Source organism: Marmota monax, unplaced genomic scaffold, assembly GCF_021218885.2.
Source record: "Marmota monax isolate L192 unplaced genomic scaffold, Marmota_monax_Labrador192_F-V1.1 WCK01_AAM20220418_F8-fsc00002, whole genome shotgun sequence".
NCBI lineage: Eukaryota > Metazoa > Chordata > Mammalia > Rodentia > Sciuridae > Marmota > Marmota monax.
In genome coordinates, this window is record NW_026693571.1 from 12,183,548 (window position 1) to 12,210,227 (window position 26,680).

General features: G+C 34.4%; 1 protein-coding gene and 1 pseudogene across 2 annotated transcripts in view; one reads left to right on the forward strand and one right to left on the reverse strand.

Annotated features, from left to right (window-relative positions):
* Positions 1-26,680, reverse strand: part of Gstcd (glutathione S-transferase C-terminal domain containing) — a 209,269-nt gene that overhangs the window by 108,823 nt on the left and 73,766 nt on the right. The window lies entirely within an intron of this gene.
* On the forward strand, positions 16,021-16,593 carry LOC124102747 (E3 ubiquitin-protein ligase RNF4-like; annotated as a pseudogene).

The following is a 26,680-nucleotide window of genomic DNA, read 5'->3' on the forward strand; positions in this document are numbered from 1 at the left end:
CTATAGTGACACAGCCACATCACTGTTAATAGCAGCTCAATTCACAATAGCTTAACTATGGAACCAACCTAGATGCATTTCAACAGATGAATAGACAATGAACATATGGTATATATACACAATGGAATATTACTCAGCCTTAAAGAAGACTGAAATTATGGCATTTGCAGGTAAATGAATGAAACTGGAGATTACCATGCTAAATGAAACCAACCAGTCCCCCCAAATCAAATGGTAAATATTTATCTGATATGTGGATGCTAACTTACCATAGGGGGCATGAGGAGGGAAGAATATAAGTATTTTGGATTAGAAAATGAGGAATGGAGGGAGGGGAAGGAGAATGGAGATAGGAAAGATTATTAATAGTATTATTAATTAGACATTATTATCCTATGTGCATATATGATTACATGACCAATATAATTCTACATCATGTACAACCAGAAGAATGAGAAGTGATACTCCATATATGTATAATATGTCAAAATACATTCCACTATCATGTACAAATAACTAATTAAAAATGTTTTAAAATAAAACATGCATCTGAATAAACTACAGTTCAAAATTAAAAAATCAATGTTCCTCCAAAGAGACGTTAAGAAAAAATTGCTAGGTAACATCGAAGCTGCACATTGAAAGATAAATAGACATGATAAAGGGAGAAACACTATTTTTAGATTCACAGTGATAGACAGGTGTTGGGAATACTGCATATGTACACTGGAAATAGAAACAAGTTATGCTCACAAGATTCATATTCTGCAAAAGGAAAATTGATATCAGAAAGATTAGAATATATATCAGCTAAGAAAGTTTAATAGCACATTACAATATTTGAACATTTCTACTAGTATGAGATGCATAAATTCTAAATCAATTCACCATCCTTAACTGTCAGAATGTAAAGACATAAAAATATACCAATAAATTTTTGTTTAATAAATATAATTACATTCTAATTTTAATAAATGGTTACTCATAAAAATACCATTCCATGAAACAAACTAATATTTTAGTCTTTTCTACTCCGAAACTGAGCTATATGTTATGATGATTAATCTGGCAACTGTCTTAGAGTGAGTTTGAAGGAAATGGAAAATGGAGAATGGTAAAAAAGAAAGTAAAAATACTCCTCAAGACACATGATTACATATTGGATTCTGATGGCCCCATAAAGATCACCAACACAACTTCCTTGTCATAGAGATGAAAAAAAAAATCAAGATAAAGTTAGACTCTTTAAGAATATAAGTAGCAGATAGCTAATTGTTTTTTGGGGGTAGGGGGATACTGGGGATTGAACTCTAGGGCACTCAATCCCTGAGCCACATTCACAACCCTATTTTGTATTTCATTTAGAGACAGGGTCTCACTGAGTTGGTTAGTGCCTCGCTTTTCTTGCTAAGGCTGGCTTTGAACTTGTGATCCTCCTGCCTCAGGCTCCCCAGCTGCTGGGATTACAGTCAATCATCACTGCAGCTCACTCAGTTAATTTTTGTTAAGCAAATTATTCTTAGAAATGCTAAAACAGAGAATACTCAGGATAAAAACTAAATAAAAGTAATACAATGTTAGAAACAGAACAGAGGAAAAACAGTAATACATAGCTGAACTTTTAAGACCTGAACTTCATATTGTATTCAGCATGTCACTCTACAGTTAAGAAAAAATGGACTTTAAAATCAGTATTTTCTTCTGTCACTCTCTGTCATGCTCTGTAAAAAATATACAAGATGTATATAAAGAAAGAAACAAAATCTGTTTTCTGGATTGTGAAAGTCATGTTCATACCAATGGCAGAAATTATGGAAAAACGAAAAAGCAAATAAATGAGCAAATTAAATGGCCAACTAGAAAATCTGCCAGCTAAAGATAGCTATTGATAACAATTCTTTGGCTTCTCGGAAGAAAAATAGCAATTGCAAAAGTACAGAGGCAAGAAACCATATGGGATTCTCAAGAATCTAAAAAATAGCTACTTATAATAAAACTCCAGGGATGACAGGGAGATGCTGCTTCCTTCATCATCATATCATCATTGGTTCATGAAGTGTACCTCTCTGTTCCATGGCAGGAAAAAAGTGAAAATTGCATGTATTTGTGTATGTGTGTATATATATATATATAAAATGCTTTAAAAAATAATTTCCTACTTCTGTAAAGAGAAAAGACTGCAGTAAGACACTGTTTAATAATATTTAAAGAAATGTATTTTTAATTAGTTGGTATAAATCTTCATATGTAAAAGTAAAATAATTTCCACATTTAGATAAAACATCCTCATACTTTATGATTTTTGCCATGTACTTGTTTTATAGTTTATATGAGCATAATATTAATAAAAGAGTTTTCTCAAGGGAAGAACAGTCATAACCATTACTTTAGGATAGCCAGCAATAGAAAATGAATCTTACATTAACCATATTAACATTTAAATAAAAATCAGCATACCTTAGCAAGATATTTTATATATATAATCAATGCTAATTAAATTTTTTTTTTGTAAATTTAATTTAAAGTATGCTGTCTAATGCTTTCAGTGGAAGGAAATAAAGTATTTATAGGGAAATAAATTAAGCTTTTTATGGTCTTAAGCCTTAAAGATGAAAATTATTTTTATTTTGAAACTAATATATTTTCCTATGTTATTGAATGTATAGAAAATAACGTGGTAGGCATGATTTTCCTCTAAGATATTTTCAAATTCTAAGGAAAAATTTTCATACCTATATAAAATTCTAAGAGCTAATGCTCAAGGCAATAATAAAGCTATAGCCTATAATATGTACAAAAATATAGATTTAATTACATAAAACTATTATGCTATTTCTTGTTAAATCACTTCTTTTATTTGTGAAAAAAATGTAACTGAAAAGAGAAGTGTAGGCTGGGTTGTGGCTCAGTTGTAGAGCACTTGCATAGCATGTGTGAGGCACTGGGTTTGATTCTTAGCACCACAGGGAGATCCTCAGTGGGCCTTTATTTATTTATTTACATAATATAAATAATATATATTATATTAAATATCATATATTATATAATATGTATATATTAGAATACATATTATATTATTATAATATACATAATTATAACACATATATAATATATTCATATCATATAGTATACATATCATACAATATCTATTATATATAATAAATAATATAGTAAATATATGTATAACATATAACAATATATTATATATAATATAAATATAGATAATATATAAATATAAATAAATAAATATTAATATATAAATGAATAAATAAAGGTCCACTGACAACTAAAGAAAAAGAAATGGGCAAGGAACTACAGAATTCTTTTATGAAAAAGAAAATTTTGATCATTTTCTTATATCTTACTAATATTTTTGCAATTTTATAAAATGTAAAATCAAACTTTAAGAACTAAATGGTTTATTTGTTGAAAGAGGGACATCTCCACACCCCCAGTTCTAAAGATATAAAGAAAAAAAAAAGACAAAGGAGGCTATTATTGAGAAATGCAATAGAAAATGGTCAGGCTGGATGCTTTAAGAAATATGCTTTAGAAGATCTTTCAAAATGGTTCATTCTAGTCTACCTCCTAACATCCCACAGGGTACATGGCCTAAGGAGGGATACAACACTTTTAGATTTTTTTTTCCCCCACAATATGAGTGTTCATGATCAATTGTTTTCTGGCTTCTTCACAGTCTTAGCAAACTTGTTAAAGAATAGGCAAAAAATGTGAAAAAACTATTCACAAAATAGAAAATGGTACTAATCAGTAAATGTGTGAAAAATACAATCAAAATTCTAGTAATCCAAGAGGCAGAAATCCAAAACTAGTTAATATTACTTGACAACTAAAGATAACAAGATTTTTTAATAACACTATTACAATAGACCAAAGTCAGTAAAATTTGTTCTATCATAGGTTGATCCTGGAACACTGGAATAATGCTGTAGAACAACAATAAAGTAATGAATAATAAGAGCCATAATACTGTTTGTGCTTTTGGCAGAGTAACCCATCTTCTGGGTTTTACATAATAATTAGAACAATATGGGAGGAAGACATTTTCATGAACATTGACACTTCAGAATAATTTACGATAACAAATATCAAATGTGACATCACTCTTTAATGAAAAGAAAATGGTTAAACAAATTATGTCACATCAATTCAATGAAAACATGGTAGATTTTCCAAAAGTCTAAAACTCATTCTATGAATACATCATCATGAATGCAATTTACAACAGTGACAAGGAAATTAATCCAATTAAAAAAAGAGAGAGATGAATCTTGGTGTCTAGGCCAACTGTTTGTCCCAAATTGGTTCTAATCTGCATAGGTGTGAGAAATAGCAAGTCTAGTGGTTCATTTTCAAAATACAGTACTTAGCCTTAAATGTAAAATTGGGTTGTAAGAAAGATAGCCATAGGGGAAATAGAGCAGAAGGGAAAATTACAAGCAGTTAACTCATACAATAGCACCATAGCCTGTGGGTACAGACAGAATTAAAATTCATGCACCTAACCAGCCCCTTGACAAACAGGAAGTGAGGCAAGGGTTCAGTCTGACCAATAGAAATATAAATCTCCTTGTTAAGAAATAGTAAAGAAGAACTGCATATATATCAAAATGAATTCACCAGAAGAAGACTTTCCTGCCACAAGAGAACAAAGGGAGGTGGGAAAAACTAAGGGCATACTTCTTTAAATAACCCAAAGGAGACAATAAACTCTAGGTGATGTTTGGGAAGATTATGTACCACATAGTACTCAGCCAATGAGGAACCATGGGAGGAACCTTGCACACTAGGGGACAAAATGCTGACTGTAACCATTCTGGGTGTGCTTGCTCACCCAGACACCCAATCTTGCAAGACCATCATCAAAACCTTACTATTTTTGCTGAGTCCATTCTTAGGTTTGGTGTGAATATCACAGCAGGGAACTGCATCTCTCTATTTCCTCTACTCTCTGGCTTCTATAGTTTTGACCAAGGAGTGCTATTAGAAGAGCAGGGGAGAACCCAGAGTATTTCTCCTCTCATCTGTTTTCTGTAGTGTCTCCAGCAGCTGCTGCATTGTCTCTGTGGTTTCTGTACATAGTACCATCTTTTGCCAGGGGACCTTAGCTATTGGGTTCCAGTAATACTTCTTCCTCTCAGCAGCACCTGCTGTTGATATTCTCTGGAATGAGTCACCATACTCAGTTCAGCTTTTAAATTTTTTTATCATCACTACACCTAAATACCCCATATCAAATGAACCCTGTTTGATGTACTTAAGAGTAGCTTCTGTTTTGGAAAAAAGTGAATAACAGAGAATTTCCAATTAATGTAAAAGGAACAAGGATTGTTGATGACAACAAATACTTTGATGTGTGTGTGTGTTAAATTGCTTACATCACTGCACATTTAAACCTGATTTACACTGAAGTGTGGTTTTGAAGGAGGCCAGCCTCAAAAATGCGAAATCATGGCAAATCTCTTTTCTATGGTTTAATATGGGTAGTCTCTTCCACGTGTTAAAGGTTTGGTCCCCTGGGTGGTGTACTGGGAGGTGCTGTGACTGTTAGGAGGAGGGGCCTAGTGGGAGGTCCTTAGATCACTGGGGTCAAACCTCCAAAGGGGAGTATGGGACCTGGTTTCTTTCTCTTCTTTTTTCCTTGCTCAAAAGTTAAGCACTTTGCTCTACCATATGCTTCCACTATGACCTGTCACCCTAGAGAGAGGCCTAAAGGAATGGGAAAAAACAGTAAAGACTTCTCTAAAAAAAAGGGTTATACTTTCTACGGAGTGTTTTTCTAGCATTTGAGTACTTGAGAGTGGCTAACAACACATAGCAAAATGCTCTGCTACAGATACAACACAAACTTATATTCTAGGGAACTTATTAGGAATGAACACACACCAACATTGTTACTGAGATAATGCTGGTCAAAGAAGAATTTTTCCTATGAAGCAAAAAGTTTTTCAAAGTTTTGATAACAACCACAAGTGAATTTAATGGATAATGACCACCATTTAAATTAAATTAAATGAGAACACAGAATACCAGAAAAATAAACAAATACTTATCAGAGGATAAGGTATGGAATTTCATAAACTCTTATTTTACCTACATGGTATGCATGCATTATTGTGGGTGCTTGTAAACTGGGCTGTGATGTACAATCTATTTTTATGTTCAGGTCAAGATTAAAAAAAATAAAAACAAGCAAACAAAAACATTTTTTTTTTAAACAACATCACACTAGTATACTCCCACACCTGGATTTTAAAAGATGTGATTACAAGACATATTCTGATTTTTTCTCTGTGGGGTAATTTAAATTAAAAAAAATCTTAATTTGCTTCATAAAGCTCATTTGTTGAACATTAAAAATAAGAGGAATATAATTTGTAGAAACTACAAAGCATAGATATGCACTGATAATAATTGTAATTATTATGTATTAATGTCACTAAATGTATTAAAGGTCACTAAATTGTGACCTTTCCCTCAATCATATGTTGAGCCCAACCCCTAACACAACTTTATTTGAAGAGAGGGCCTTTAGGAAGATAATTAAAGGTGATTGAGGTCATAAGGGCAGGGCCCTAATCCAACAGAACTGGTGTCCTTATAAAAAGAAGAGACAAAAGAGGGTATGTACACAAAGGAAAGGCCATGTAAGGACACAGTAAAATGGCAGCCATCTGCAAACCAGGAAGAGAGGCTTTAACAACAGAAAGCAACCCTGCTGGCAACTTCATTTTGGACCTAGAGCCCCCAGAATCATGAGAAAACAAATTTCTATTATTAAAACCACCTAATTTAGCATTTTGTTATGATAGCCCAAACAGAAAAATACACTAATCATCTCACATCTTTCATTAAACCTGTATAGCCATTCATAACTAAATAAATTATGAATGTCTAAAATAAGTATTATCAACTAGAGAGATGTATAGTGATATAAATTAGCAGTTATATGAGTCTACCTTTGGTATGTCTAAGTTGAAGGTACAACATTAACAACATATTTTAAAGATACTAAAAGTCATTTAATTTTTTTTGACATTTTAATTTTTCTATATATTTTTTCACTTACAATATTGTAAGTACATACATTACTGGTTGAACAGTTGATATTAAATGTATGATTTGGAGGAACAATATTAAACTTTGGTGCAATTTTCTGTCTTGTTTTTGTTTTTATTTTATCCTTTTAATTTTTGTTTATTGAATCTTCAGAAAAGGTTTTTAAGTGGCGAGAAATACTAAAGAAATATATGTAAGAATAAGAGCAAACAAATGCAAATGATGTCTCTGAAAATGTAAACAGTCAAGCCTTTTTTCTTTGGCCAATGATAATTCTAAGATGACTTTAATAGTCATCCCTGGAAGTGATGGGTCACAATTAGCTCTGAAGAAAAGTTAAACTATTATTTAATATTTATTTTTTGAATTGATGAGAATTAGACAAATGTTAAAACTTTGTAATGGTTTGAAACAGGAGAAATATCTTCAGAAAATTCAAAAGAGTTCAACTTTGACATAAAATTCTACTGTGATATATAAATCTCTGAGCATCTCAGAAGTATAGATCAGATTTCTAGAAATAGCAAAATGACTGTGTTATCTCTATAATTAATTATTCCTCCGGTACTAAAAAAATTATCTATGATATAATGGGACATTGAAAATAGATGTGCAGTCTCAAAAACATACAAGTGCAGTATAGTGTAAGTGATTAAAAAGACAGTCTAACTTAAGAGTTCAGGATGCTTTTAAATCACGATCTGGCTTTAAATTCTAGCTCAGCATTTTAATAGCTGTGGATACTTGAGCAAACAACTTAATTTCTCATATCTCAGCTCTTTATCTGTACATTGGGGATGATATTATATGAATTAATATTAAGACTATATTTTCTACATACTAAGCACTTTGCAACTTTTTTAAAAGACATATACAAATGTTGAGAAGGAAAATGCTTAACATCTAAATTCTTCAGTATAGCTATTCCCTTTGTCTCTTCTCTTATTTCTGTTTGGTTTATCCTCATAGTGATATCTTTAGTGAATAGACAATAAAGGGCTTCATAAAGGATTTTTAGAAGGAATCTTAGCATCCTCTGCCCTCTTAAATTCTAATCTGAACATGTGAAATTTCCAAGTTTATGAACCATCTACATAAAAGGAAAAATTACTACAGGTTTCATATGATACCAAAATATTTTGATGTTAATTCATGTTTATCTTGTTTATTACATAGAATATATTTGAAAATATGATAGATTGTGCTTGTCTGGAATGAATTAAGTCTGTTCTTAACTGAAAACTGCTAGATGGACTAACCAGTTCAAAATCTAAAGTATATTTTTACTTAGAAACATGAACACCAGGAACACCATTCTCAAAAATGTATTACATCCAAGGATAAACTATTCAGGGGAATTCAAACAACCTTACCTGAAAAACAAACAAACAAACAAACAAACAAACCATGAATCAATTTTTAAAAGATGCTATGTGGGTCTGTAAGTAAAATAAGCAAAAAATTCATCAATAGAAACTGATCACTGTAAATGGTAACTTGGAGTTCTGAAATGTCAATTTCACACTGCACTAAGCATATCCTACCAAACATGACCAAACTGCTGTTTGGAAAAATATCAACACCTGCTACCACATTCTTTGAAGTGATAGGTCAGACATATCAGCCAGGTCAGGTAAAAACCTATTTCAGCTTGGACCTATTCACTCACACAGGAATCATTTTCTTCTGTTTTAATGTTGATCACTTTTAAATCAGATGTGTTAATTAACTCAGAGCAAGTAGCTAATTCCAAATAAACTGTAGTTTGGCCTGGTGTTTTAGAAAAAAAAACGCTTAAGAATAATCTTATAAAGCATTGGGGAGAACTTAAATGAGCTAGAATGTATTCATCTTGGATTTCAGGCTGAAGGTCAAAATACATAACCTATTGTTTCAATCTGCCACTCATATGCCCCCTTCAGTCAGGTGCCCACCATGGTGTTGACAGCCCCAATATGAATAATTTATTAGGTGAGAAAAATTATGCAGGGGAGGACTATTTTCCATATAAGAGTTTCCTTTGGGAAAACTGGCCTGAGGGACTGAAGAAACAGACACTCCAGTCTGACAACAAAGCAAAGGAATATGTTGTCTATTCAAAACCTCTAGGGAATTTTCTTCCTTGGGGAGAGTAGGGGTGGAAAGACCCACCACAACCTAGTCCTTGAACTCATGTAAATGATGGCTATCAATGTAGAAGTAAAGAATAACTCTAGAAATGGAATTTTCAAATTCACACAAATTCAGTTGAGGCTGACAAACCACAGACACAAAAAGGTAACTTAGATATAAAACACACAAAGAGGCAAATGAGCATATGACAATAATAAAAGATGATTCTCTGGGTGCTTTTCGTCACGTTTCTTTCCACAGTATCTTCCTATATTGCTACACTCCAGAAGCAAATGGTGAAATAAGCCAGTTAGCAGTCAACTTCACAAAAATGTCAGGTTTTTATTATATTGTAAACAAAATGGTAGTCAAAGAAGAGTCGGTAAAAAAATGCCATAATCTTTGAGTGAAAAACAATGAGCAGAGTTGAATAAAGTTTTACAGAATCAAGAAGACAGAATAAATATAGTAGATTTAGTAAATTGAGTCAGAGTCACTTCTCAAAGACAATCAATTCTCCTATTTAAAAAGAGAAGCCATAGCCTCTGGTAATCATACTCAAGAATGTCACTTACCAATGTCCACAAGGCTGGAAAATTAACAGATCATAATGGTACAGAAGTCTCTGTTCTCTTTAGAAAATGTGTTAGGAAATAACACATGAAAGTGTAAAGAGATATATAAAAGAGATATAGAGAGGTAGAAAATTGTTAATTGTTACTTGTCCCAGAGTTCTAAGAACAGAGAAAATTGTTTGAAATCAAAAGGAAACAATGTTTCCTACCCTCTGCCAGAAAAACAAAAACAAAAAACAAAAAAACTGTAAGAGCTTATTTAATTATGGGGGAGGGATGGAATACATATTAAAGCTGGTCCCCACTTTACCAATCCATCTGTATCTGGCATTACAAAACTAATTTTTTGATACTCATTTGATAGTCCCTTCTTACACTTATTCTCTCTATTCTGCTTTTATTATTATTGTTTTCTCTCAAATACTTTACAGACTTCTTTGTTTTAATCCAGGGTTGACTTTCTACTATAGCCAAAGTTAAGACCTGTTTGATCTGCTTGGAATCTTTCCCAACCAAGAATTAATCTCCCTCCTTTTTGGCCTTCATAACACCTTCTGCCCACCACTGTCTTTCCAACTCATCCCCAAAGAATCATTAAAATTCCACTCTTCAAATGTAATGGTTAAGATCAAAGTTTCATAGAAAACAGGGGATTAAGAAAAATGCATATATTTTCTTAAAAAAGAAAATTTCTAGAAGGTATCTATTCTAAAACAATATGAATTTATTGGAGTTACCTGATCCCATGGGCTTCCAAATACAAAATCTTACTGCTGAAGAAGCAAGTTCTCTCTCAGTTTAACAATAGGACAATAGGAGCCTTTAATCTCTTTTCCAGGAGGCAGATCTTATTGACTTAGAATTCACTATATTTTATACCAGAATTCTCCTCAATATTTTTTTTTCTTTCTGTGAAACTTAAAAATAAACTTCTGTCATAAACTGACCAAACTACTTTTCTGGACAAGTCATACACACACACATACACACACACATATATGTTCTCTATCATCACTATAGATTATATATATAATATGTAATATAGAATATATAGTGTAATATGTAATATGTTATATATATTATTTCAACCAGCTTCAGTCATATATATATACATATATTATATATATATAATATAATTATACTATATATATAGTGATGATAGAGAACACATAGTTGTCCTGTCTCTGTACTGCTTCTAAGACCCAATGAAATGTCCTACTGAAGAGGATGTAGCAATAATTGCCACATTCTCTTATGTGGGGACATAATTGTAAGAATGAGTTATTTGAAAACATTAGTTTTGAGGAGTTAATGTATTTCATTTTACTGATTCTACCATTTAAAAATGAGTCTCAAAGAGATTCAAGATGCATTAGAAGAAGGCTGCTTTCCCAGTTGCTCTGTGGCTTGGGATTTGAGCAATAAGAGTATAGCTTCTCAGTGAGGTGGGTGAAAAAGGGATTTCACTAAAATTCAATATTGGACAGTCAGAGTGTCTTAGAGACTCAGAAATTTGGGAACATTAAACAAAGAAGAAAGACTACATTGGACCCAAGCCAGTTGTGGCAGTGGTAGTAGTGCTGGGAGGGAGAACACAGAGAGAAACATATAGATTTGGTACGGAAAAACCCTGAGATCAGAATAGCAACTGATCCAGTTACTGCACTGTGCACTGATGTTTGAAAAATGTGCTCTGTTTCTCCACTGGCTATGGAGAGCTGAGGCAGGAGTCATCTTGAGATAACCACTCTACAGCTACTGCTGCTGAGCTGGGAGAACATACCAAATACTGCCACTCTGTCCTGGCAAGCACCTACCTACTGTGAGGCCCAGGGTATACCTAGCAGAATGTGAGTGAAACACACACAGAGAGGATCTGCCCAGGGGCATTTAAGTCAGAAAACTGTTGAGAAGCCCAACTTACTTTTCCTTTGAGTCTGAAGCTTATGTGACCAGCTGAAGGGAACTGAGAATCTGAACAAGTAACTGTGAATACATTTAGGGCTAAATCTAGGAAGGCTGTGTTCTTAGGCAGCAGAGTGTGTGGAGGATTGGTTCTACTGCCCCATGAGTAGAATTCTGTGGAGGCACCTGAGATCCATACTTGCAACTGCCAAACCCTAGGGATGTACTGATCTAATCTTTCCAGAGCAGATATCACCCAATAATTTGACCTAAGCCCCAGCTGCTGGAATTCCACTAATAGAACTCTGTAGCAGCCCCAACCTGGAAGTGCATTGATCTGGTCTGTGCAGAAAAACCCCATTTGTACTTCCCCATTCTATCCAACTTATACTGGTGAAAAGGGAGACTGAGAATTATTTCAACCAGTTTCAGTCTTAGGCCACTTCAACTGGCAGCTTGGTAAGCAACACAAAAAGAGAAAGGGGTTAGCAACCCCCAGCCATTGCTCTCTCCTTCTCTTTTAGTACACAGCTCAAGAAGAAATGGAAGAAAAGACAGTTGGCTGTAAACAGTGACCATCCATTCTCATCGACCACCTTAGTGGAGATAATTCTTTCATTTTTTTATTAAGAATCTTTCTTTTGTGTGTGTGTGTGTGTGTGTGTTCTTGCTGTGCTGATTGATTTCTGGACATATATACATACACATATTTGGGATTTTTCCCCCTTCAATTTTAGCATTTTTAAATGTAGTTATTTTTCTTTGCCTTGTCTTTTGGGGCTTAGGGCTTTTGGATTCTATATTTTGGTTTTGTTTTACCTTGTTTTCATTTGTTTGTTTCTCTTTCTTATTCCTAACAGCCAAATTCTCATGTTTTCCTGTTTCTCTCTCCCTTCAATTTTTTCCATTTTTTCTCTTCCTTCCTTATAACTATCACCTGCTACATCTTTTCTGCATTCTCTGTCCATTAGTTGAAATTATAAACTCATTTCTATCTTCTTATCACATTTTCTTTTCTCTAATTAACTGTATTATTATCATCTTTTAAAACCAATTGGTTTCTATAATTCCTGTTCCCACCATTCAAGCTTCTGCAATTATTACTGCTGTGGATGGCATAGTTGCATCCATTGTTTGCTTTAATGCCAGATCTAGTTCATGGTTACTTACTGTTTTTGCTGTTGGCAAATGCTGACCCCACCATTTCTGGATTTGTGTGCATGGTAATTAACATCTGTCAGTGTCATAGTAGGAACCCGGAATTTATATAATGCTGTATTACTGTTTGCATAAGTTGTTGCTATTGGGAACCTACAGGGGCACTATAAGTTCACAGGATAGAGACTCTGGTGCTGAGCTAAACTCATCCAAAAAAGATGGCACAGCTTGCTGTATACACAAATTAATGACACTCAATCTTCAGCAATACTTAATACAAAAAATAGAAGAAAAATATCCCAAAATAATCACCAGGCTTCAAGGAGAAACAGCTAGTGGTGGGCCCTCAGGTCACACTCACAGACATCTACTGCTGAAACAAAAGTGGAGAGAATCCACACAAACTCTGGATACCACACCTACAGGAGGGTCTCAATCTTGATCACTCTAGGACATTTTGGTAAGTAAAGACTGTGTCCTAAAAAGGTCCACACATAAGAGTGAAAGAGAAATACCTCCCTATACATGCATAAAACCCAATACAGGAACTCAAGAAATATGAAAAAATAAGATAACATTATACCTCCTAAAGATCATAATTCACTATCAAATAATCCCAAAGATATTAAAGTAGATGAACTATCAGATAAAGAATTCAAAAGAAGGATTTTAAAAATGATCAATGAATTCCAAGAGAATTCAGACAAATAACTGAATGAATTAAGGAATTCAGTATAGAGTATAAATGAGAAATTTAGTACAGAGAGATATTGAAAAAGAACCAAACAGAATCTTGAAAATGAAAGACAAAATAAATCAAATAAAATGTTCAGTATAAAGTCTCTCGATTAGAGTAGACTATGTTGCAGACAGTATCTCATAGCTGGAAAACAAAGTGGCTGACCTTGAATATTCAGACAGCATTAAAGAAAACGAGTAACCATGATTAGAATATACAAGAACTCTGGGACAACATTAAGAGACCAAATTTAAGAATCAATGGAATTTGGGGGGTATGGAAGAATAAATATAATATATATAACTGCAAGAATGGGATCCTAATTAGAATAAGTTATACTCCTTGTATGTATAACATGTCAAAATATACTATATTGTCATGTATAGCTAAAAAGAACAAATAAAAAATAAAATAAATGCAAAAAAAAATCAATGCAATTGAGGGGGATTGTGAAATGCAGGTTAATACCTCTCCAGGGAAATAATAACAAAAATTTCCAATCCCTGAAAATGAGATGGACATCTAGGTAAAGAATTGTTATGGTTTAGATGTGGTGTCTCCCAAAAGCTCATGTGTGAGACAATGGAAGACAAGAAGGTTTGGAGGAGAAATTATTAGGTTATATTCTTAACTAAATCAGTAAATTAATCCCTGATAGGAGTAACTGAGTGGTAACTAGAGGCAGGTGGGCTGGTACTGGAAGAAGTGGTCACTGGGGACAGAACAATGAGATATATATTTTGTATCTGGAGAGTAGAGTCTGTCTCTGCTTCCTGATCAACATGTGAGCTGCTTCCTTCTGCCACACTCTTCCTCCATGATGTCTTATCTCACCTTGAGCCCCAAGGAATGCAGCCAGCTGTCTATGGATTAAGACCTCTGAAACAGTGAATCCTTAAACTTTTCCTCCTCTAATACTATTCTGTCAAATCTTTTAGTCACAGCAGCAAAAAAGCTGACTAAAAAAAAGAATACATTCAGAACCCAAAACAGACAAGATTAAAGAAGAACCTCAACACAACATATTATAATTAAAATGCCTACATAAAGAACAAGGACATATTTTAAAAGCCTCAAGAAAAAAAAAATAACATCACATTTAGAGGTAAGCCAATCAGGATCAATTCTGAATTTTCAGCACAAACTCTAAAAGCCAGGAGGCTTGAAATGCTATGTTCCAAGTCCTGAAAGAAAATAACTGTCGACCAAGATTGCTATATCCAGCAAAGCTATCCTTCAAAATTGATGAGGAAATAAAAACCTTCCAAGATAAGCAAAAACTAAAAGAATTCATGAGTACTAAAAACTGGCACTATAGAAATCACTTAAAGAAATATTCTGCACAGAAGAAATAAAAAAAAACAAACTTCAGAACTTACAAAACACTAAATCAAATTTATGAAAAGTAGCTAAGCAATGAGAAAAAGGACCCAATTAAATATTATAAATAAATCAAAATGGCAGGAATTTATAAATATCTTTCTATAATAATATTGAATGTAATTGGTCTCAAATCTCCTATTAAGACACAGACTGGCAGAATGAATTAAAAAATAAGACCCAACTATATGTTATTTGCAAAAGAAGCACCTTACAGCAAAAGACAACCACAGGTTGAAAGAGAAAGCATGGAAATTGATACAGCACTTGAATGGAGCCTGAAAATAAGCCGGAATAGCTACTCTCATATCTGACAAAGCAGAATTCAAGCCAATCTTAAATCAGAAGAGAAAAAGAAGGTCACTTCATACAGATAAAGGGAACAATCCAACAAAAATAAGAAGATACAACAATAATAAATATTTATGTCCCAAATGTGAGCACAACTAATTATATAAAAGAGATGTTACTCAAATTAAAACCTCAGATAGACCCCAATATAATACTGAGTGATTTAAACACCATTCTCACTGTTAGATAAACCATCTAAACATAAACTAGGTAAATACTCTTTGGACCTGAAAGATATTATAAATCAAATAGACTTAACAGCTATAGACTAGTGCATTAAGCAACACTTTAATATAAAATTTTCTCAGTGGCTTGTGTAACTTCACCAAAATAGACCATATTATAGGCCACAAAGAAACTATTAACAAATACAAAAAGAAATTGATATAATTTCCTGCATCTCATCAGATCCTAATGAAATGAACTTTGAAATCAACACAATAAAACTCAAGGCTTTGAGTCAGTAGAATCTTACTTGAGCAGGTCTCTTTATTGGCTTATGAAGGTGCTTCCTTGTGCTAGTGTGTTGGTAGTGGCGCCTGCCAGACCAGACCAACTCTGGGACAGGACTCAAAGATACTGAAATCTGCCTGGCTCCAAATTCTTTCTAAGCTAGAAGAGGAGAAACCAGAGGGCATGGGAGGTTTGAGAATATTCAGCTTTGTTGCAAACCTGGGTAGAGATCACTTCCCTTTGTGCAGGTTGGAGCCAAGGAGTACAATGAGTACATGAAAGCACTACAATGGAATAGTAAGTTCTAGGCAAGCCCAGAAGTGAACTTGGGAAGTAGCCTCCACCTCTGATATTTCCGTAGAAGCAAAACCCATAGAACTTATGGAAACTGCTGGAGATGAAATTGTGGACCTCACCTGTGAATCTTTAGAGCCTGTGGTGGTAGATCTGACTTACAATGACTCTGCTATAATTGCTTATGAAAGGAGGATGACAAAGAAGAATGCCAGGAGGCTGCACCAAGACCAAGCTAACAGTTGCATGGTGAACTGTGATGATGAGGAGCTGTCCAGGGATGGAGATGTACATATGACCACCCACACTCCCAGAAACTTCAGGGATGAGAGGGCCACAGGACTCAGGCCCTCTGGAACTGTTAGTTGTCTCATCTGAATGGATGGATACTCAGAGATTATATAGAATGGATGTCTCATTGTCTCTACAGAGTGTGGCCATGTCTTCTGTAGCCAGTGCCTCCATGATTCCCTTAAGAATGCTAACACTTGCCCAAATTGTAGGAAAAATATCAACCACAAATGGTACCATCTCATTTATATATGAAGTATCAGATCTTCTCAGGAAAGACAGATGGACAGATAACCTGGCCAGGCTCTTCAGATGGTATCTTCCTCCAATTTCCTGAGCTCAAAAAAACTATTTCAAAACTAACATCTGGTCTATAAACTTATCTTTTGTTTCCAACCCCCTTAGATCCTTTTGTTATGCTCTAGAGTTTGACCAGGAGCTTTCCCCATTTGGCTCTGTATCTCTGATCCTCTGTAGTGGTTTCATCCCAAAGTAGGACAAAGGAAGTCAGGCACATCAGAGTTGAAAATTGGAGTTACAGTTGAAAATTGTGTTATTTGTCAAGAAGTTTCCCTGTTTGGAAAGCTTGCCCCAACTCTACCAGGCATACAACCTTTCCAGGCACATGCCAATCGACCACTCTGCATACCCCAAAGTATCCAAACCAGACACAGTCCACTCAACCCAAGGGTTCTAGTTGCAGGACTGGCCCCCAGGAAAGCCCAACCACTGTTTTTTTTTTCTTTTTCCACCTTGAGGGTCAGAGATGACCTGTGATTCTGCCTGTATGTTGTCATTAATGTGCAGTGTTTTCAGGAAATAAAAAACTCTGAAGGGCAAGCCTATTTCCTAAGAACAAAAAGTAAAATAAAACCAGTTCTTTACTACTTTTTAGCAGTCAAGGAGATGTAGCAGAGTTAGTGTCTTCCTCAGAGCCCTAATGTCACCTGTGGAGTCGTACCCATCCCATCATGTCTCTGCTCACTAATTGTTTTCAGGAATCTTATCCACGCTCCAAAGTTCTCCACCTGGTACAAGGTCAATAGGGCAGCCATTTTGGGTATCCTCTCTTTTCAGATAAAATCTGTCCTGTGTTGACCACCTGCCCTCCAGCCTTCAGTTATTACTGCCTATGTCTGCTCAGGCATCAATATTGGGAGATGGTGGCAGCATCTGTGTCCTTATCAGCCACTCACTTCTATGCTTTTGTCCAAGTTTCTGGTACCCCTGTTTTAAAGATGTTGGCTCACTGGATCTGGCCTTGATTTGGCTTCTTACTCTCCCCCACAAGTTGACATTTATTTCAGAAGCTGCTCTTCTGGTCAGTTGGGCTGTAATCCTTTGGGCTCTTTCTCTGCAAGTGCCAGATGACAACCTTTACTCCATAGGTGTGTGAGAGCCTCAGGTTTTCTCAGAGGCAACAAGGTGATCCAGACTGCCCCTGAGGGCACTGGGGTTGGGGTGGCTGGTTGGGGAGAGGCCATGCCATGCAGGCCAGCTTCCACCTCCTCACCCTCTTTCTTCAGAGGGCTTCAAGCCAAACCAACAGCCTTTTCATGTAAAAATCTTCATGATGAGAAAGGGGTTCTTCTAGCTTTACTAGCAATAACTGACTTTCAGTGCACTCTCCTGAAGGAGCAGGGACTCCTCACAGAGTTCATTTCAGACAGGGCTGAAGGAATGCCCCTTCTCTATAAAAAAGAAAAAGATTTTATTCTTTAAGTTCTCAGCTGCCTGGCTCACTTCCAGTTAGTTTAAATGAGGTCATGACATTCTTCATGGAGTTGAAGAGGGTAAGAGCTTCAGTGCTCACCATCAGGGTGCATGCCTGCCCCCACCAGATGTCATGGCCATTATGTCTCCTTAGGGCTTCATGGAAGTGCTCCTTAGACTTCAAGGGCCAAGGCGACCACACAGCTTCTCAATCCATAGATATGGTAATATCCATTTAAAATTTTCTTTGTATTTTATCTTCAAAGACAACTTATGTGATGACTCATAAAAGTTACATTACTTTGCCAGGTAGGGTGGGCACATTCCTGTAACTCCAGTGGCTTGGGAGGCTGAGGCAGGATTCGGAGTTCAAAGTACCTTAAGTAAAAGCAAGGTGCTAAGCAACTCAGTGAGATCCTATCTCTATATAAAACACAAAATAGGACTGGGGATATGGCTCAGTGATTGAGTGCCTCTGAGTTCCATACCTGGTACCAAAAAAAAAAAAAAAAAAAAAAAAAAAAATTGCATGACTTCATCCTAAATTAAACTGGGGAAAAGTGTGTTTAGTTTCTACTAATGAGAAACTGAAAATTAGGAAAAGACTGGAGTAAAAAATCCTTTTCCTCAGTGTATATAGTTCAGCTCTTTGTTACATTTAAACTGTATTCAAACACAAAATCTGTTTTGGACTTCTCTAATAATGTTAAAGATGTGAATAAAACCATTAATTTGGACCAAAAAAAAAAAAGAAAGAAAGAAAAAAATACTTTATAAACACATGGAGACTGAACAAATACTATATAAACACATGGAGACTGAACAGTACACTTTTGAATGATGAATAGTTGAAAAGAAACCAAGTGAGAAATTTAAAAAATTTTAGGCTTAAATGAGGTGATACAACATACCTGAACCTCTGGGGCACTATGAAGGCTGTTCTAAGAGTGTTTATAGCTATGAATGCCTACATAAGACAATAATAAAGATCCCAAATAAACAACCTAATGATGCATCTTAAGGTCCTTGAAAAAGAACAAACCAATACTGAAGCCAGGAGGAGGAGGGAAAAATTAATATCAGAGCTGAAATCAATGAACTTAAAAATAAAAAAAATACAAAGAATTAATGAAACAAAGAGTTGGTTTTTAAGAAGATAAAAAAGGTTGACAAGCACTTAGACAAATTCATCAAAAGAAAAAGAGAAAATCCAAATTAATAAAATTAAGACATGAAAAAGGAGAAATCACCACAGATGTCACAGAAATCTAGCAGATCATTAGGGACTATTTTCAAGACTTGTACTCCAATATGTTGAAAAACCTAGGAAAAATGGATATATTTCTAGATAAGTATGATCTTCCAAAACTGAATCAAGAGTACATAGAAAACCTAAACATTATACAATATATACACCAGATGCTATCACATTGATATGTATAATTTTTATGTTTTTATGTATCAACAAAGAGTAAATTTAATTTTGAAAAAGGAACACCAACTAAAGCTCTTCTCCAATAATAAATTCTATATGCTAAGTAACTGAACTTAGCAATCAAAAACTGGCTATCTATGGACTGAGACCTTGAAAAGTATGAGCCCCAAATAAACTTTGCATCTTCAAAGAAAAAGAAAACCTAAACAGACCAATAACTTGTAGAGAGATAGAAGTAGTAATAAAAAGGCTTTCAATAACGAAAAGCCCAGGACTAGATGAATTCTCAGATGAATTCTACCAGACCTTAAAAAAAGTACAATAATTCCATGAAACAGAAAGAGATGGTATACTACCAAATTCATTCTATGAAGCCAGTATCACAATAATATTAAAACCAAATCAGGGACACATCAAGAAAGAAAACTATAAACCAATATCTCTGATGAAATTAGATGCAAAAATACTTAATAAAATATGAGTAAATTGTGTCCAACAATATACTAAAATGATTGTACCTCATGATCGAGTTGATTTTATTCCAGAGATGCAAAGATGCTTTAATATATGCAAATTAATAAATGTTATGCATCACATAAATAGAATTAAGGACAAAAATAACCCAGTCATCTCAAAAGTTGCAGAGAAAGCCTTTGTCAAAATTCAGCACCCATTCATGAGAAAAACACTGAAGAAACAAAGGACAGAAAGATTATGTGCGAAAAACTCAAAGTTAACCTCACAGTAAATGGGGAAAATCTGAAAGCATTTCCTTTAAACTCTGGAAAAAGAAAAGAATGTCCACTCTCACCACTCCTATTTAATAAGTGTTAGAGATTCTAGACAGATTAATTAGTCAAGAGAAGAAATTAAAAGGGATAAAAATTGAAAAGGAAGAAGCCAAATTATCAATTTGCAGATGATACGATTCTGTACCAAAAGACTGCCAGGGCTAATGAACAAACTTGGCAAAATCACAGGTTACAAAATCAACATAGAAAACTTAATAGTTTTTCTGTATGCCAACAATGTATCTTCTGTGAAAGAAATCAGGAAAACAATTCCATTCATAATAGTCTAAAAAATAAAAAAAAATACCTAGGAATAAATCTAACCAAGGAGGTGAAAGACTTCTACCATGAAAACTATAAAAAAATGAAGAAATAAATTGAAGAAGACCTCAAAAGATGGAAAGACCTCCCATGTTCTTGAATAGGCAGACCATTATGTTAAAATGGTTCCATGTTACCAAAAGCAATATACAGATTCAATGTAATCCCTATCAAAATTACAATAACATTCTTCACAGAACTAGAAGAAATAAGCCTACAATTCATTTGGAAGAATAAGTGATTTAGAATAGCCAATGCAATTCAAAGCCAAAAAAGCAATGCTGGAAGGCATCATAATATTGGACTTCAAATTATACTATAGAGCTACAGTAACAAAAACTGAATGGTATTAGCATAAAAACAGACACCTAGACCAATGGTACAAAACAGAAGACACAGAGACAAACCTACACATCAACAGTCATCTGGTCTGATCCTTGACAAAGGTTCCAGAAACATTTTGGAGAAAAGACAGCCTTTTTAACAACTGATGCTGGGAAAATTGTTTATCCATTAGTAGAAGAATGAAACTAGACCTGTATCACTCATCCTGTACAAAAATTTACTCAAAATGGATCAAAGATCTAAGAATTAGACCAGAAATTACTCAAATCCTACAAGAAAATATAGGATGGACATTCCAATGTATGAACGTAGGCAACAACTTTCTTAATAGGTCCCCTGAAGCTCAGGAAATAATGCCAAGAGTGAATAAGTAGAATGGCATCAAATTAAAAAGCTTCTGCCCAACAAAGGAAATAATTAGGAACATGTAGATAGAACCTACAGAATGGGAAAAAATCTTTGATAGCTACTATTTTGATAGAAGATTAATATCTATAATATATAAACTCAAAAAACTTAAGACCAAAAAATCAAATAATCTAATTAATGAATAAGAAAATGAATAAAATAGACACTTCTCAAAAGAAATAAAAATGATCAACAAATATATGAAAAAGTGTTCAATATCATTAGCATTTAGGGAAATCAAAACTACATTGAGATTTCACTTCACAGCAGTCAGAATGGCAATCATCAAGAATACAAACAATAATAAATGCTAGAGAAAATGTGGAAGAAAAGGAACTCTGTTCCAACTACACTGTTCTTGGGATTGTAAATTGTTCAACCACTGTGGAAATCAGTATGGAGGTTCCTCAAAAGATGATGCATGCTATACCACTCCTAAATATTCATCCTATAAAACTAAAATCATCATACTACAGTGATACATATACACCACTGTTTATAGCAGCATAGTTCACAAAAGCCAATCTATGAAACTAGCCTAGATACTCATCAACAGGTGAAGAAAATGTGGTATATATACACAATGGAGTTTTATTTGGCCACAAAGAAAAATAAAATTATATCATTCGCAGCAAAATGGATGAATCTTAGACCATGATATGAAGGGAAATAAGCCAAATTCAGAAGTCCAAAGGTCATATTGTTTTCTCTCATATATGGAAGCTAGAGAAGAAAAAGGAAAAGAAAGGTGGGGGGTGGTGATCTCATGAAAATCAAAGGGAGATCAGTAAAGTAAAGGGATCCTGGGGGTGGGACTAGGGAGGGGAGGTCTTGGGAGTGGTACTGGCCAAATTATATGGTTATATCACGGGCATGTGCAGATATGTAACAACAAATCCCATCACATTTACAACTATGATACACCAATTAAAATGTGGAAAAAATGAGTCTCATTGTAATAACAAAAAATAAATCCATTTTGCTCTGAGTCCATACAGATATTAAAAGCTATTCTGTTATGTGGGATGCAGTGGGCACATGCCTGTAATCCTAGTGGTTCAGGAGGCTCAGGTAGGAGGATAGCGAGTAAAGCTAGCCTGAGCAATTTAGTGAGGCTCTAAGCAACTTAGTAAAACCATGTCTCTAAATAAAATATAAAAAGGGCTGGGGAGTACCCTTGGTTCAATCCCCAGTACCAAAAACCAAAACAACAACAACGAAAAAGCTCTTCTATTATTTGTTATCATTATAGTAAATTTTTAAACACCAGATCTCTGAGATAATTCTTTAGTTTCTTAACTATTTTCTTCTTCCAAGAACTCAGATTCAGAATTATATTTACAACCCCAATTACTTCTCATACTATTTACCTGTACAATTCATTCATTATATCATTTCAGTATCCATTAAATCTCATTCTTTGTAGTGATCAATTAGGTGGATATAGAGTTATAAACAGGAACAACTGGTCAGTGCCCTCCAGGAGCTTGGTCTGTTGGAAATAAATAAGGGAATCACCTTCTTTATAAACTCTCCAGGAGAACGAGCAACTGGACCAAGTAACTTCCATTCTGTTCCCTAAGCTTCATCTTTCTAATGGTGTTCACTTGAATGGCCACCACCACCGTTCATGTTGCCCTTTGGAGGTATGCTAATCTCCCATAATAATGCAATCAATCAATCGTTCTTTGGCTTCCATAAGCACAATGGAGAATGGGCTGGTATTTTAAAAGACTTTGTCAAGTCATTAAGGAAAAATATAAGAACATTAATAAAGATAACAAATAATATGCAACCTATTAAAATTCTTAGATTTCTGCTCTTGCCATTGTTAGCTGACTTGACTTCCACTATGTGGTTTAACCTCTCTGAAGCTGCCACATCCTAACAACCAATAGAAACTGTCTTCTTTTGCTGCAGTTTTCTGCATGTAAACTAGAGTTAGGTTCTGCATATAAACTAGAATTAGGACACAAAACCTCAAAAATTACTCATTTTAAGAAACACATTGATGTGATAAAAAATAGTATAACCTTTTTGGAAATCTATATAGCAATATATATCAAAAACAGCAGAAATATTCATATCCTTTGATCCTATTATTTCCCTTCTGAGGAACTATTGAATGTAGAGACATAGTTATGTGGAAGATATTTTCATCATACTGTTATCTATTAAGTTGATAAGTTGAGAGCAACTTTATATTCAACTTCAGATGATTTAGCTACATATATTAAATCTACTTGTAAATATTATGATATCATTAAAACTTGGCATTCACATTAGGAGTGGTGGTATTATGTTTCAAATATTTTAAATTTTTTCAAGAGCAAATACTATAATACTCAATTCAAAGTAGCTGAATTCTTTAATATGGTTGATATTAAATGACACCTTCCACTAAACCGCCTAATAAAAAGGAAGTATGGAAGAAAAATGTCTAAAGATCCAGTAAAACTATTCATAAAGCTACTCTATATTTAGACTAATTATAGCTTATAACTTTTTTAAAAAGGAAGAAATGCTATATTTATACTGAAATAAATAACTAGAACTTTTTATATTCCATAGGTTTTTAAATCTAACAAAGGCCTCTCTCTAGTAGAAAATCAAGGAATATAGTATTGTGAAATAGTTTAGATGCAATGCAGGGTTACAATTAAATATAATAATCGCAGATGTAGCAGAAAAACCCAGCTGACATTGATCATTTCTGCTCCTTGAAACAGAGATATAAAAGCCCTTATCAGGAACTTACATACGTATAGCTGTTTTGGTTTAAGAGTTTACTCATTATAGCCAAAATACACAAGCTATATAAGAAAGAAAAGAGAGACCTGCAATGCAGGGAGAACGTTTGTGTGAAACATGCACAAAATTTGTTTTTCACAAGCATGGCTTTAATTTCAGAGTGAGCTTTATGATTAAGGGTTTCTAGTATGTAAACAGTTTGAAAAGATGCTTTTTCATATCTCACTCTTTCTGCTTGTATAATATAGGCACATTCAACATGTGGGAAATTGCTTGACAATAATAACAAAATGACCTGACAGTAATAAAAAAACAGTGAAAACAATAAGGCAATAAAATGTTGACAGTAACCATATTCCAGCAACAGAGTGTAGAATTCATCTTGGAAATTGGAAATTCTTAATGTTAATTTTGTGTGCTGCTTTTAATCAAATGGGTTCAAATTTTAAGGTTCTTAAGCAAAGACTCCAATAGTTAAGAGAGTTATTACAATTGCTCCTCGCAAACTCCCTCCCTTACAACACTGAGATTTAAGAACAGTCACATTTAAGAACAATTTTCTATAACAAGTAATTGTCAGGAAAAATTATAACATGGACTGAAAGTTTCATGGGATAAACTACTTCTCCAAAACATTTCCTGTAATATGGTCAAACTCCCTACCCCAGGTTAATAAATTTCAAATTTTATTAGTTTTGATTTGACAATAGCAAAACAGGTTAGTGTAACTACATATGCAGAGATCTGCATAGCCACTATAGGTGTTGACAGTGAGATAATTATCAAGTATAATAGATGGAGAGCTCCAGTTCTGGAACCAGACTGAATTTGGGGCCTCTATAAATTCGAACAAAATTTCTCTTGCAGAGAAAGGAAGCTAAAGGACTGAGACACCCCCCCCCCCCAATGTGGACAGGCATGAAAGAAGATGGGAGAGAGGACTGCCCATTTAGGCCCAACACAAGGTTTAGTTTTATAGTTCTGAGCCCTCAAACTAAATACACATACATGTATTTCCTGTCTTTTGTTACTTCTGAACCTCTTTTCCTACAGAAATTTAGATAATTTCCAGAGATTTCAGATTATGGAATCTTTGAAATAAGTTTCTTTCATCTTCCTTCAGAGCTGGCTTTGAATAAAACTGATTTTCTTCCCAATTTTACTTTGAATATTTCTGGAGCAGTGAGCATTGGAGCCTAGTTTCTTCTTCCCTGGGCAGGATCTTATGCTGCCCAGTAACACTCTCAATTCAGCTGACAATCAGTATGTCTTTAATGTCTATCACACAGCATGCACACATACACACATGAGCATACACACTCTGCCCCTAGTCACTGACAGCTGCTAAGATCTTTGTTAATACCTGAGTGATTGGAGAATCTGCAACAAAGCTCCTAAATCCCTAGGGATTTCCTATGTTCTAGAAGCATTTTTGTTCTAATGAGAGTTCTCTTGGTGGTTTCCTGGATGGAGGCTTGTCACCAATAGGCCAACCCATGATTATAAGACTTGACACAGGATAGAGACTAGAAATAAAGTTAATAATCAATTATGCATATATGATAAAGCCCCCATAAAAATTTCTGACTATGGGATTCTAAGAACTTCCAAATTGGTAACATTTGTGTGCAGGGTGGGTAGTACACCCAAACTCCATGGCGACAGAAGCTCCAACATTCAGGACCTTTCTACACCATGTCCTATTTATCTCTTCATCTGGCTGTTTATTAGTGTCCTTTATTAATAAACTGATATGTGTAATAAACTGACATCTGTGAGCTCTCTTTGCAAATTAATTGAATCCAAGAAGAATATTGTTGGAGCTCCAACTTACAGTCAGTTGGATAGAAGTACAAGTCACAACATAGTACTTGAGATTGGCATCTAAAGTAGAGAGCAGTTTTATGGTTCTGATCCCTCAACCTGTGGGATCTGACTCAATTTTCAGGTAGGTCCTGTCAGAATGGATATGAATTAGAGGACACCCAGCAGGTTTCTCTTGGAGAATTGTTTGTTATTAGGTAAAAACCTCTACCCATCTAGTGTCAGAAGTGTTGTGTTAAGTGGAGAGTGAGAGCAGGAACAACACTGTTTTTGTTGTTGTTTGTTTGTTTTTTTCTCAGTCTCAGAGAAGCCCCAGCAGGAGATGAGAAAAAGGAGACTGAGGTCAGGGTATTTATTCTTCTGGCTCAACATGAGTATGTATGTATCACTGTAGTATGATGATTTTATTTTTTTACGATAAATACTTAGGAGTGATATAGCATGGTGGTTCCATGCATAGTCTTTTGAGGAATCGCCACACTGATTTCCATAGTGGTTGTACTAATTTACAATCCCCAAAACAGTGTAAAAGAGTTCCTTTTCCTCCATATTCTCTCTAACATTTATTATTGTTTGTATTCTTGATGACTGCCATTCTGATTGGTATGAAGTGAAACCTCAGAGTAGTTTTGACTTGTATTTCCCTAATAGCTAATGATGTTAAAAGATTTTTTTTATATATTTGTCCGCCATTTTTATTTCTTCTTTTGAGAAGTGTCCATTCAATTCATTTTCCCATTTATTAATTAGGTAT